We start from the raw sequence: 11853 nt of genomic DNA on the forward strand, positions 1-11853 counted from the left end.
AAAGTTTACACCCCCGGCTCTTAATGCATAGTGTTTCCTTCTGGAGCATCAGTGAGCGTTTGAACCTTCTTTAATAGCTGCATATGAGTCCCTCAGTTTGAAAAGATGAATCTCAAAATTATACAGTCATAGTTGGAAATGTTTCAAATACACAAAAATGGTGGAAAACCGAATAATTCGTGGGACCTGAAGGATTTTTCTGAAGAACAGCAGGCAGTTTAACTGTTCAGGACAAACAAGAGACTCATGAACAACTATCACAAAAAAAAAAAAACACAGCTGTGAATCATTCAGGTAACAACACAGTATTAAGAATCAAGGGGGTGTAAACTTCTGCACAGGGTTATTTTTATCCATCATTAAGACATTTTTTTACTTCAAAACATTGCTTCCAACTAAAATACTAGTCCTTAATCCATAATACGGCTTTCTCCAGTAAAAACTTGTGTTGTCTGAATCAGGAGAGAAATATGCACAGATCAAGCACTGTTTACAAGTAAAAACAGTCCAAAACGGTTTCAAACAAGTATGTCGGTGGATTAATAGACGTTTTCACTGGAGGAAGCATAATTATGGATTACTGACCGGTATTTTTGCCAGAAGCGATGGTTTAAAGTTAAAACGCCTTAATGGTAAATGCTTCTTACAGCTTTTAAGACATTAATTGACGGACTGTAGCTGTGTGGATTACTTGTGGATTATTGTGTGTTTATCAGCTGTTAGGACTCACATTCTAACAGCACCCATTCGCTGCAGAAGATCCATTGGTGAGCAAGGTGTGTAATGCTAAACTTCTCCAAATCTGTTCTGATGAAGAAACAAACTCATCTACATCTTGAATGGCCTGAGAGTAAATTTTTAGCAAATTCTCATTTTTTGGTGAACTGTTGGTTTAATGTGATAAATCTTCACTGTTGATACTGGTAAGATACTTTGACTTTTATTGAGTATATTTCGGACAAAGTATCTACACTTTAAATTATAAGTTAAAATTTTTTCAGTACTTTTACATGGAAGCGGTTCTAACTCAACAACAACTCTTCTAACCTCACCCTCTTTCCAGCTAACTTTGCAAAGAAAATCTCTGAGCTACAAACAATTATTAAAAAAAATACAAACAAGCTTAAAACTGCTTACAAGGCCAACTGAATACTTCTGTGTCCATAAAAATAAAATAAAAATCATTATAAAAACAGTAGTGAGCACCGGTGATTGACACACTACGACAGAAACAGGTTTTTGTATAATTTTAGCATCTTTCAACTAAGCTGGCAAGAACCCAAGTTGGCAAGGACCAACTGACTGCCCTGAAGTCTTTTTATGCCACTTTGTTTCCTGTATTTTTTTTTTTTCAATGTGTGTGTACGCACAACTAGTTCAACTCTGGTTCAGCCAGTTTTGCAGAGGGAAAATACTTTCCAAGCAGTACTGGCAGGACGTCAGTTCACACACACGTGAAGCTCATCACCTGAACACAAACACACAGATGACGCCATTCATCGTATGTATATGTGTGTGTGTGTGTGTGTGTGTGTGTGTGTGTGTAAATCACCAGCAGAAAATCATTTAAAGCACACCTGCTAAGAAAGACTACTGGGAAAGTGGGATCACAAAAAGATTGTGACCCTGGACCAAAAAAAGACTTAAGTAGCATGGGTATATTTGTAGCAATATAAATACATTGTATGGGTCAAAATTATCGATTTTTCTTTTATGCCAAAAATCATTAGGATATTAAGTATAAATCATGTTCCATGAAGATATTTTATAAATTTCCTATCATAAATAAGATTAATAATATGCATTGCTAAGATCTTTATTTGAACAACTTTAAAGTTTATTTCTCAATATTTTGATTTTTTTTGTCCCCCTCAGATTCCAGATTTTTAAATAGTTGTATCTTAACCAAATATTATCTTATCCTAACAAACCACACATCAATCAAAGCTCCTTTATTCAGCTTTCAGATTATGTATAAACCTCAATTTCAAAATATTTACCCATATGACTGGTTTTGTGGTCCAGGGTTACAAATGTGCATGCCAGAAAGTGAAAAGGTATATAAATATGTCATATTCAGTTAAATTCATTAGGATTCAACTGAATTTACTTTTATCAACAGCTTGAACACATACACTAGCGTTCAAAATGTGTTTTTGAAAGAAGCTGCTTATGCTCAAGCCAGGCTGCAATTAATATATGTTAGAAATAGTAATAATGTGATTTTTTTTAAGTCACTGTTTTCTATTTTAATATATTTTCAAATGTATTTTTTTCCTGTGATGACAAAGCCATATTTTCAGCTATTACTCACATGATCACATGATCCTTCAGAAATCATTCTAATATGCTGATTTGCTTTTCAAGAAACATTTCTTAGTATTGTTATTATTGTATCATATCTTTGTGATTTTTCAGAATTCTTTTATGAAAAACAAAGCATTTGTAACATTACAAATGTTTTCCCATTCACTTTAGATGAATTTACAGCAACCTTGCTGATCAAAAGCACTCAAAAAACTCTAACTGACCCTAAACAGCAGTGCAGAGGATACCGTCTCCTTTAAAGACCAACTCACGTACTGTGTGTGCAAATGTTTCAAGACAGAGCAAAGCTGACTGAGAAACTTGTAAGACCTGCATACAATGTTACAGAGAACAAAATCACAAACCATAACAATAGATCTACAGCTTGACAGACTGGAGAAAAACTTGATTAACAACTCCCAGAAATAAACAGCTACAGTAAAACTCAACTAAAGCTTATTCTGAAAACATTAGCAGCTGGTATTTCGAGCTTTATAGAAATGTCTATCTATACAATGGTGACCCTTAAAATACAAAAATAAAAGGTTGCAAAGAAAAAAAAAAAAAGAGCTACTTATGATTAAATTACCTGATATTCTATTATGGTCCTTTCTAACAACGTAAGAAGAAAACTTCAGTTTTGCTGTAGTAACAATACTTTAAGTAACTTTGGCGTAAATGTTGGTTACCATGGTATTTTGTAATGGTAAGAAATGTAAATAGCTCGCGTGTGAGTTTCTTTGTTAGCTGATTTGACTAGCCTGCTTCATTATTCCCATTAGTCCGGAGATCAACAAAAGCAGCGTGACATAAAGCAGGTGAAATACATACACATGTAGAAGCGCAACGTTTCACTTTACGCACCTTTTCGTCAACTTCAAATATCCGTCTGTCTGCCCCACCTGTGTGTGAGTTGTTTGGGATCCGAGCTCAACCAAACCTCGCTGCTGTCTGTCGGGATATACCGAACCGAGCGTCCTGTTGATCGCGGGTCAACGTTCTGTGAGTCGCTCGTTATTTAGGTGCTCTATCCCGCATGAGTCGCACCGGGACAGCATTCCTCACACCTGTACCTCTCAATAAACTTCAGCCTTTCTATGAACACTATCACAGGCTGGCTCACACTAACTTGCTGAGAGAGCCGGAAGGTGGTGTGGGATCGCATTGCACGGAAGGATGGAGGATTTGTTTTGGTCCGCCAGACTGGGACAGTGTCGAGGGGGCGAGTGAGTCCTTGCGCCTCCTTGTGGAGGATGATAAAATACTAGGCCGAGACAAACTGGATTAGAGAGAGGATACTGGTCACGTGAGAACGTGAGAGTTTTCTTTTCCTTTAACCCTGTTGCGTGGTTGAAGTGCGAACGTGACAACTCCCATATACTGTAGTCAGGTAAGACCAAATGCAGTAGTTTACTTTACAAAGGCAAACACACATTTATATAGCCTACAGGTACGCTACCAGTCAAACGTTTTTGAACAGTAAGATTTTTAATGTTTTTTTTTTTAACTCACTAAGCCTGCATTTATTTGATCCAAAGTGCCGTAAAAACAGTAAAATATTTTTACTATTTAAAATAACTGGTTTCTATGTGAATGTATTTTAAAATCTAATTTATTCCTTTGATTTCAATACTGAATTTTTAGCATCATAACTCCAGTCACATGATTCTTCAGAAATCATTCTAATATTCTGATTTGCTGCTCAAAAATTATTATTATTATGTTGAAAACAGCTGAGTAGGTTTTTTTCAGGTTTCTTTGATGAATAGAACGTTCAGAAGAACAGCGTTTATCTGAAATGGAAATCTTTTGTAGCACTATAAATGTCATTATCATCACTTTCATCACAGGTTTAAAGCATCCTTGCTGAATAAAAGTATTGTATAATGTTACAAAAGCTTTTTTTCAGATAAATGCTGATCTTTAGATCTTTCTATTAATCAAAGAATTAACTGTTTTAAATATTTATAATAATAATAATAATAATAATAATAAAATGTTTCTTAAACAGCAAACCAGCATATTAGAATAATTTTTGAAGGGTCTCTGAAGACTGGAGTTATGATGCTGAAAATGAAGCTTTGATCACAGGCATAAATAACATTTTAAAGTATATTTAAATAGAAAACAGTTATTTTAAATAGTAAATAGTAAACCTGTAATTATGACTGTCAACACAGATATAATGACCTTGATTACATTTACACTTACACAGTTTAAACACAAATTACGTTTACACACAAAACAGATTTGAACTGTGAAAACAGTTTTGCAAATAAAGATTTAATTTGTGATCTTTTGAAAGTAAAATATTGCCTTGCTTGTAATTTTTTTTCCCATGTTTTAATGTTATGGCAGATCTCCTTTCGGAGTTTGAGATTGCAGATGTTCCCTCACCTTGACCAATGAATTTCCATGATGTTTCCACAACTTTTTCAGCCTTATAAATTTCGTAACATTTGGGAATGATAAGCGTTGTGCATCGAGAGCAAACTAATCATTAATATGTTCAGTGAGACCTCAAATCAAAGGGATTCTCCCTTGTTTTCTTCTTTAAATAATGTCAAAACACTGGACTTGTTTCAAATTACACTAACAAACGTTTTTAGACAGTAAGATTTTTCATGTTTTTTAAATAAGTCTCTTCTGCTCATCAAGCCTGCATTTATTTGATCCAAAGTACAGCAAAAGAGTACATTTAAATATTTTTACTATTTTAAATAACTAAATAAAATAAAATAAAATATATTTTAGCATGTGATTTATTCCTGTGACATGATCCTTCAGAAATCATTCCAGGCTTTTGAATGATATAGTGTATAGTGTATAAAAAGCTTTGATCACAGTAATAAATTACATTTTAAAAATAGAAAGCTGTTATTTCCAAAAAAATTTACAGTTTTTGCTGTACTTTGGATCAAATAAATGCAGGCTTGGTGAGCAGAAGAGATGTCTTTATAAAAAAAAAAAACATTAAAAATCAAAAACTTTTGACTGGTAGTGTAAATGTCTGTAATTTCAGCTAAATCTTTATTTTATTGCATTATGCCTACCATGCTTTAAAACATGGCTGTAGATACACTTGTGAATTTCAGTTATCTTAAGACATTTTTCATATACTTAGATAATTTTGCTTCCACACTCTACTTCCAGTTGAACCAGTTTTTGGTCAAGGAAGTATGTTTTTTTCTGTTTGCATTTTCTTTTACTTATTGCTTAACTCATTCTAAGTCAAGTAACACCTCTCTACTCATAGCAGTGATGAGAATTGTGCCAGAAAAATCAGGTAAGACAATTTATATTACATTACCTAACAAATCCAAATTCATTTCATATGTCAAATGTTGTGCCAAGTTTGAGCAGTGGTATAATTTTATGAGTACCTGTTTAGTTATTAGTAACAGCTATTTTTTATGTCTTAACTTACACTAATTAAGTACTTTAAATTACAGCTAGATTACAGTCATAACTTACACTAAAATACTACACTTAACCCTCTGAGGTCTGAGGGTGCTTGGGGGGGCTGGAGAAGTTTTGACATGCCCTGACACTTGTGCTTTTTTCAGTTGCTTATAAACATATAAATGGCTAAAGTCTTATTGGCTAAAGACATCTTTTAGACATCTTTTCAGAAACACAGTACAGTGGTCTGAGGTTCGCAGTTCAGCAGTGTGTGAATACACAATGGCACAAAAACAGCACAATTTCTGTTGATTAGAGAGTGAATTTATTTGTATCTTTCACAGCACACATAGTTTCAAAACAGAAATCGCTAGAGGAGCTGAATGACAGAGGTCAAAAGCTAAACATTGATGGCAGAGAACATAAATGTCAATGTGACAGAATACAACAGACAGAGCAAAGACACTACTTTAGACTGTGAGTCTTACAACACATGAAAGTAAACCTGTTTATATTTAAGTCTTTTAACTGTACTGTAGTTCTTCTTTTCTAGTCAGTGCTGGGAACACAGCCGGGAACACATCAGAACCAATAGGACAAGACAGTATTTCACATGAGAAATTTCAAATTGTAATGCTATTTGATGTGTCGACTTTATTAAATTAACAAGAATTGACATATTCATATGTAGGATTATGCATTATTAACTGTATTATGAATATGTCTTATGAATTATTATATTTATATCATTATTAATCTTTTTAGAATATGTATTCAATGCTCTAACAGTTTTGCCCTGACTGACCTTTTGAGACATGACATGAGACTGTATGCCCTATGTTATTTTCGTACATTTTATCATGTCTATCATGACCTCAGACATAGACCGATTCTTGGAACAAGAAGTACTTCTTATTAAATGTGCCTTTTTAAAGTTTGGGTTGGTGGACAAATATGCAAATTAATAACACTTTAGATCACGAGCTGAGACATGAGTATTGCGTTCTTAATCAAAATATAGAAATATTAACACATATTAATAATCATCTTGAAATATTAGAAGTTTGGTTGTCTTATTGATTAAGCTACTCAATATAGTGCTGAAAGCTTTATTCATCCTTCGAAGTATATGTTTCATCTGTATTTTCCATCATCTATGTATGTGTGTGATGTCCGAAGCACAGTTCCGCAAAACGGTTATTCTTGGTACTTAATGAAGACAGTCTAGATGGACAATTAGATTAACATTAACACGTCTCAATGTCTCAAGATATAAATTAAACTAAAAAGGAGAAATGAAACTGCACGTCCACTCAACTGAGTTTATAATTACTAATCATGAGTTTACTCACGAGATGATGTATTGATGTATTTTCAACTGACTTTGACCTTCAGACTTCCTGAGTTGTCTGGTTTTAGGGTATAAAAAGTCTTGCAATTTTATTCTGGACAGATCGGAGACTTCAGACTTCTCAACCTCCTTTACTCCGATCTCAACTTTCGTCTGAGTGCACCTGAAACGGTCTAATTTTCTATTAGACTTATTTTTCTCAGATTTGATCATATTAATAGACTACTTAACTAAATTTGACTTTATTAATTGCAATTTGGCTTTTATGGAATTCTCAACTTTTGAGTAAATATTATTATTGCAATATTTCTTATAATTTCTGCATTTGTATATCTTCTTCAGATTTGAATTGGCTTATTAATATAACATTGAAACTAATGTTTACTCCTCCTGATTAATGGATTTATGGACTCTTAATTGTGTTAATCTTTCATTTATGACTATTGTTTGGATTGTGTTCTACATTGCCCTTCTGAAATATATGAATTTTATCTGAAGAATATTGAATAAATTGTATAATCATTTTTAACCCCACCCGTCTGACTTCGAATCAATCATTTTACGCATCACTATTAAATAAATACAGTAGATTGTTGGTGTTCAATGAGGTGAGTGAAAGGTGAGTAACAGAATTAATGTATTGAAAAAGCATATTTAAAAACGTCATTGACAATCAAAAATGTCCACACCAAACCAAAGACAAGAATGACAATTAAAATGTTTTCATGTTTTGGCAACTGTTTTGTATTGACCACTATAAACGAACTGTTCCGTCATGCTAATTTTCACTCTGCTCTTAAATACCAAATTTAACACTATAAGTGTTCATTTTAACACTTTAATAAAAGTCAATAGACAGAATTATTTTTCATGTTTTTCAATAGCGTTCCATTTATATCTGCTCGGGCCAGAGCCGTTAAGCTCAAGTACTGCTCACTGCAGAGCCAAATGGCCTCCAGCTCCACCTCTCTTGATGTCCAGCTCCACCTCTGAGTGAACAAATGGGTGGAGTTAAGGTTAGGGATAGGGTAAGGGGTACGGTTAGGGTGTGGTTAGGTGTCTATCTCAACCCCTTACCTCCAGTGAGGGGGAGCTGGAGCTCCAGCTCCTCCCATATGGCTCTGCAGCGAGCACCCTCTCGTTAAGCTTGATAAAGCCGCATTTGTAGCTTATGACAGCCACAGACTAATAAATTACCCCACAGATTCAATATGAAACTCCTGCTAAAATAAAATAGTGATCATAATCATGCTGAGGCTGTGTAGTTTAATACATGCCGATCGCACATATGAGCGCATATGATCTGCTCCGTGTATTGCGTCTCTGTGTAGGTACGGTGGCCGAGAGAGGCCAACGCGCTGCAAACAAGAAAACACATGCAAACAGAAAAAACGACAACAAATTAAGAAAACATCTTCATCAGTTTGACAACACAGGCGCTGCAAATCCTCGCAACGCAAACACAAATACGGAAACGCGCTGCAAATTCTCACAACACAACCAAACTCAGAAACGCGCTGCGAACACACGAAGGCGCTGTGAACACACGAACGCGCTGCATATAGCACGGTCCACAACGGAAATGTTTCAGGGGGACCTCAAAAAGTGACGAACTCATCTGGGACCTGATTATTTTTTCAGTGGCTGTTGGTCAGAGCAGAGGTGTTATCGGTGAACTATCGCCTTTTAGTGATAGTATAGTATCACTTAAAGGTGATAGTGATATAAATAATCAGGTAATATAGTGATATAAATAATCAGGTCCCAGATGAGTTCGTCACTTTTTGAGGTCCCCCTGAAACATTTCCGTTGTGGACCGTGCTAAATGCAGCGCGTTTGTTAGTTTGCAGCGCCCTCGTGTGTTCGCAGCGCGTTTCTGAGTTTGGTTGTGTTGTGAGAATTTGCAGCGCGTTTCCGTATTTGTGTTTGCGTTGCGAGGATTTGCAGCGCCTGTGTTGTCAAACTGATGAAGATGTTTTCTTAATTTGTTGTCGTTTTTTTCTGTTTGCATGTGTTTTCTTGTTTGCAGCGCGTTGGCCTCTCTCGGCCACCGTATGTAGGGGGCGGGACACTACGGATTCTAGAGAGCATTTGATTGGACAGAACGTTTGATGAGAAACTGAAGTGCACGGTGATATCATCAAAATCGAATTTTGTCGTTTTGAAGCACACTAGCTCATAGATAATCTTAAAGCTAATATATTCATACTAAAAGCCAAAAAACTTTGATTTCAGGGGGACTTTAATATGCGGTTTGTTGAATCTGCCGTTTTGAATCGTGGACAGTTTAGTCTGATTACTGTGATGCATGTGCTCTCAGTGTTGCCAGATTGGGCGGGTTTCCGCCCAATTGGGCTTCTTTTGATCGGCTTGGACCGGAGAATAACGCATTGGGCGGGTAGACAAAATTTGGGCTGCTTTAAAAAAATAAAAGCCGCCCAATCAGCTGCTTTTTTCTTCGCTTTTATCATTAGTGATTGTTATTTTAATACCTTCAAGCTCAAAGTATCACAGTAATATAATGTGTAGTGCAGTCATCAACTCATTTTTGCTTAACGCAACCCTTACTGGTTTAGTTTAACAAAGACCTGTCAACCAATTTACGTCTTTAACGTTAGTGAGATGTGATGACTTGTGAGTGACGGAGTTTTAGCCCTATAACGGGCAAGATTTTGAATATGCAGCTTATTCATTTATTCATTTGAAGTAATTGCGATGGCAAAGTGGCCTAAATATAAGTTACACGATAAAAAGTCTAAGTGGATTACACGTGGTGAGAGATGAATAGAAGACTTCTAAATATAATTGTAACTGAAATAAGAAAACGTGGGTGTGTGCATGAACGTAAATGCCAGCTACATTACATTTGTTTCTCATCACTTTATTGTGCACTTTTTGCACAGAAATTAGCATATTTTTACATATTTTTAATTTCCACTTTGAAAAGAAGACATTTTACGCATATTTTCGGACTTTTTTGATCCATATTCCTGTGAAATTGATTTATCTTTATTTATTTTGTCATTATTCTTTTTTTTAAAGAGATAAAAATGGTCCTTATCAACCTTGACATGGCAATAAAATTATCATTATTTTGGCAGTTAAAATTTGGGCTGGTTTTTGTTGAAGTGGGCGGGTTTTGGTGAGCTTTTGGGCTGGAAATCGTCAACCCGATCTGGCAACACTGTGTGCTCTGTGTAAAGTTACAATGCAGAGACACAAGTGCTTACCACACAAGTTGAGCAGCTCGTCAGTGATACTCGGGATCTGTAAATCATTCGCCATCATCAGGCAGTTATTTCTCCATCATTCACCATCATCAGCGCAGGCGTCTCTCTGTTTATGTGGTAAGTGAAATCCTATGTATTGCAATGTAACAGGCTACCGCTAGCATTAAGCTAACCGTGTCCCTTCTGTGGCTTGCCTTGTTTAAACGGTGTGCTGACGTTACCGATGATTGGGCGATGCAAATGTTGGAGGAAATGATGAAATGTTGTAACAACACTGACTGTTTCGTAACAGTTGGTGTTATGTTGGAATTGACCTATTTTTCGGTGTTTTTTGCAAATACTAGATTTATATAAGAAGGAGGAAACGATGGTGTTTGAGACTCATGGTATGTCATGTCCATGTACTGAACTGTTATTTAACTATGCCAAGGTATTCTATAGTCTTTGGCTAAATTCAGTTTTCCATTCTATGGCACCTTTAACATTTTCCACACAGAGAATATAAATGAAAGCCAGAAAGCCAGTCAAAATGCAAATTGAAATAGAGACATTTCTGATCAAACCACTGATCTATAATAGAGAACATTATATAGATCAGTGGATAAAACACATTTAGTTATATTTAATTTTATAATGTAGCAGTGTAACATTGCATTTAAATTACATTAAAATGATCAATTTCACACCGAATTTCTGCCTAAACTCTACTCAGTAGGTGGCCCATTTTAACTAAAATTTTGAAATTATTGGCTCATTTTATCTTAACACATTCAGGTAAATTGGACCAGTAACTACAAATTGCTTTTTTATATATAAAAATGTAGATTATTTAGCAAAATCAGCATTTTATTTCACAAACGCCATTAAGACATAAGTTATGAATCATTATTTCTAAATGTGCATTAGGTTTTATTGATTTATCATTCTTGTTATTGAGAAGTAAGACAGAAGTAAGAATATGTCAGAATATACAGATTTGTGGAATACAACTGTGCTGTGTGTTGTAAATGGAGGTATTTCCTGTAGCCAGCAGAGGGGGCAGTTGCACTTTAAATAAAGTTTTGCATTCAGTGGGACGTACTGTATAGAACCCGTTTCATTAATTAAATGAAATTATTGTATTTAGAAATTATTTGAATTATATTCTTACAAAAATTAACTTTTGTCTTACCAAAAATGTTAAAGAAAACTGGAGCTCATTGATCTTATGTCACGCCGATTTGAAGGCTGTATAAAATGTGAAAAAGCATCAATAGTCCCAGCTCAACATCCTGACACAAGTCTTTGATGACAAATAAAGCTCTTGGGATTAACAGATTTTTAAAAATACAGTTTTAAAAATGTTTCATAATATGAAACATGGAAACAAAAGTTGTAACCTCTGGATAAAGACAATGAAGGCAGACAGGCCACAGAGCTGTAGATGTAGTAACAGCATGAATTTCCATAAAAAATAAGCTCAAAGCATAGTGATTTTTGTTTTATTCTGTGTCTGTATGTCTTTTCTTTCTAGTAAGTAGTAAGACTAAGGCAATGACAGTATCAGAAGCCAGTTTTGAACCT

At 35.0% G+C, this 11853-nt stretch overlaps 1 protein-coding gene across 1 annotated transcript in view; it reads right to left on the reverse strand.

Moving 5' to 3' along the window:
- LOC141286696 (uncharacterized) overlaps positions 1 to 3461 on the reverse strand; it is a 56989-nt gene extending 53528 nt beyond the window's left edge. Inside the window, exon 1 of the mRNA XM_073818776.1 lies at positions 3172 to 3461. The gene's annotated coding sequence lies outside the window, so the exon portion shown is untranslated. The remainder of the gene's footprint in view (positions 1 to 3171) is intronic.
- Between the last annotated feature and the right edge of the window lie 8392 nt (positions 3462 to 11853).

This window comes from Garra rufa, chromosome 15 (assembly GCF_049309525.1).
Source record: "Garra rufa chromosome 15, GarRuf1.0, whole genome shotgun sequence".
In the NCBI taxonomy this organism is placed as follows: Eukaryota; Metazoa; Chordata; class Actinopteri; order Cypriniformes; family Cyprinidae; genus Garra; species Garra rufa.